We start from the raw sequence: 3,187 nt of genomic DNA, 5'->3' as shown, positions 1-3,187 counted from the left end.
TTACAAGTGAACCCAAAGACGAGCAAGGTGACGAGATGGAAAACATTGAAGAAATGTCCATGGGAGCTTATAAGAAGCGAATTCGAGACGATGTTGGTCCCGGTTTAGTACAACCCGCGATTCCTGCCACTGCCACATTCGAGCTGAATGGACATATCTTGACTGCACTGAAGGATTCCGCTCTATGGAAAAGATCATGAGGATGCTTTTAAGCACCTAGATGAAGTTAATGACATTGCAGATTATTTTAATGTTCCGAATGTGAATAGAGATACCGTCTTATTAAGGATGCTTCCCGTTACTTTTAAGGGAGCTGCAAAAGACTGGTTGAAAGCACTTCCTCTGGGAACAATCACTACTTGGGCTCAAATGCGTGAGAAATTTCTAGATCAGTTTTGTCCACCTTCCAAGATAGCTAAACTTAAGAAGGCGATAGCCAACTTTGAGCAACAACCGGGGGAGTCATTATACGAAGCTTGGGAGCGCTACAAGGGGTTATTAAGGAATTGTCCTCAACATGATCTAAATGTTCAACAAGAGATGTCTATTTTCTATGATGGGGTCAATGTTATGACAAGACAACTCCTTGACTCTCAAAGGTCATTGACAAAGAAGAATCCAAGGGAGGTCAAGGAGTTAGTTGAAGAATTCGCAAGACACTCTCGTGAGTACCACAACCCAAGAAAAGATGGAGCAAAAGGTAGTGGGGGTGCACATTCTGAAGAAATGACTGCTATGATGGCGATGCTCAATACTATGGACCGGAGATTGACACAAATGGACCAATCAATTCATGCAGTTAAAGTTGGGTGTGAACGATGTAATGGACCATACTTGACTAAAGATTGCAACTTGGATGAGTATGGGAACAAAAGGGCTCAAGTTTGCTACTCGAGTGGGGATAAGTATGATGAGGATTGGAGAAAACCAAAGAAAGAGTGGCTGCCATATGATGAATACAAGAAGCAAAAGGAAGAGAAATTTAAGCAGACAGGCTGAGGCTTTTATCAAAAAGAGCAACCACCAGCCGAGAACAAAGTAAACTTGGAAAATAGTTTGACCCGATTTATGGAAGCATCCGATAAAAGGCATGATGATACCGATACAGTGCTAAAGGAACACATGAATATGATGACAAAACAGCACAAAATGATGATTGACCAGCAAGCTTCATTAAGAAATCATCAAGCATCGATTCATAGTTTAGAAGTCCAAGTTGGTCAACTCACTACTTTGGTGAACAATAAATTATCCTCAAAACTTCCTGAAAAGAAAGCTCAACCTCATGTTATGGCTATTGATACTGAAGAAGAGGCAATCTCTGAGTTTTTGGAGGCACTAGAAGTGGAACCAAAGCAGCCTGATCCAAAGCCGAAGAAGCCGAAGCTCGAAAATGAAGATGTTGTTGAAACACCAGACTCACGTCGTGAGCCCGCCATGCTCACCTCGTGGGCCCAGTTAGAACAAAAAAATTCAGAATCCATTCCGGCTTACCGACCGCCTTTGCCGTTTCCATCCCAAGCTAATTTCAGTCCACTAGAAAGAGAACATTTGGAGTTTATCAAGCAAGTAAAGGGTATTCCTATTAATACTCCTTTTATAGATTCACTACCCAAAATTCCAGAATACACGAAGTTCCTACAAGATCTTGTAAACACTCGTCAGTAACTAAAGAAAAATTCTAAGGTCATTCTTAGTGAACAAAGCTCAAGAGCTGTATTGGGAGAGTTGCCCAAGAAAATGGGAGATCCAGGCCGCCTCGCTCTTCCATGTGAGTTTGGTAACAATTTGAAGACATATGCTTTAGCCGATTCAGGGGCTAGCATAAATTTGATGCCATCTTCATTCTATCAAAATCTGAACATTCAGAAAATGAAGGCTACAAAGATGACAATCCACATGGTCAACCGTTCAGTGACGCAACCAAGGGGAATTGTAGAAGACATCCTTGTTAAAATTGGGAAGTTTGTTTTCCCAGTTGACTTTGTGATCATGGATATGAAGTAGGATGTAAATGTCCCAATCATTCTTGGTCGCCCCTTGCTAAATACTGCTGGCGCTTTAGTTGATGTTCGTGAATCCAAGCTTACATTGCGGGTTGGTGATGATAAGGAAGATTTTGGAATATAAGATGGGTTTCAAGGAATTGATGTTCAAGATGAGGTCTTTAATATTGATGAAGATAATGAACTTGAAGAACTAGAAAAGCTCATGGAGGAAGAAATCAAGACAATTAATCAAGTCAAATGCACAAAACCGAGAGCATCCGTCCCGTTTTTCGTTGAAGTCATTGCATACACAAAACCGACAACTTTGATGAGTAAGGAAAGTGATGATTTATCAAGTGATGAAGACAAGGCTACTTCCAAGGAAACGGTTCCAGTGGTGAAAGAAGAGAAGGTTCCTATTGAGCTAAAGAAGAATGAAGAAAAATTGGAAACAAAAGGGACCAAAAGGAAGCTTGACATAGACGAGGCAAGGGGTAAAAAGAAAATTTCAAAAAAGGCGTACATTCGACGTGTTCAAGCATACAAGAGGCGATGGCAGGAGCAAAAGATACAGGTGGTGGACTCCTCTGACAATTCAACGTAGGAGGCACGAAGTCCAGATCAAGACTCCTCAAAAAGAAGCGCTTCTCGGGAGGCAACCCGAGTTTGGTTTGCATTTTCTTTTCTTTTCTTTTGAGTTTTTACATTTTTAGTTTAGGGAAGTGATCAATTCATCATCTAAAAACTCTTAATTGGTAAAAAAAAAATTAGCTGTGGGGTACTTTAGAGTTAAGTGGTAAACAATTAAACTAAATACATGTAATTAACTTAGTTAATTTTTAGTTCATACTGAAATCATGTCGTGGACATGTGTTTCACGACGTGGCCATAAAGGAATTACGGGGACTGACTTCCAGTAGCCTAATTTTTCAGCCCAATGTTTTTTTTATTTATTTTAATGGACCAGATTAATTTGGCCCCTAAAACAAACCACGACGTGTAAATGCCGTTCACGCCGTGGCCGTTAAAAGGACACGGGGGGTGGGGGACCAGTTACATAAGCACTTTGACCTACCGTTTGTTTACTCCACTGGTTGCACGAACGGGAGCAAGAACACCCCACAGCCGATTTTCTTCATTTTTCTTCCAAATCACTTGCGTTTTCTTATCTTCTAACTCCATTTGGTATGTATTTCATC

At 40.7% G+C, this 3,187-nt stretch overlaps 1 non-coding gene across 1 annotated transcript; it reads right to left on the bottom strand.

The window, feature by feature from the left end:
* Nucleotides 1-417: 417 nt before the first annotated feature.
* LOC145168266 (small nucleolar RNA R71) lies at nucleotides 418-524 on the bottom strand. The gene has a single exon (XR_013741833.1). It is a non-coding gene; the product is annotated as a small nucleolar RNA R71 (small nucleolar RNA).
* Between the last annotated feature and the right edge of the window lie 2,663 nt (nucleotides 525-3,187).

This window comes from Lactuca virosa, chromosome 3 (genome assembly GCF_052849685.1).
Source record: "Lactuca virosa cultivar CGN04683 chromosome 3, Lactuca_virosa_CGN04683_v6, whole genome shotgun sequence".
NCBI lineage: Eukaryota > Viridiplantae > Streptophyta > Magnoliopsida > Asterales > Asteraceae > Lactuca > Lactuca virosa.
The sequence above is the reverse complement of the archived record's forward strand: the minus strand, read 5'-3'. Positions and strand labels throughout refer to the sequence as shown.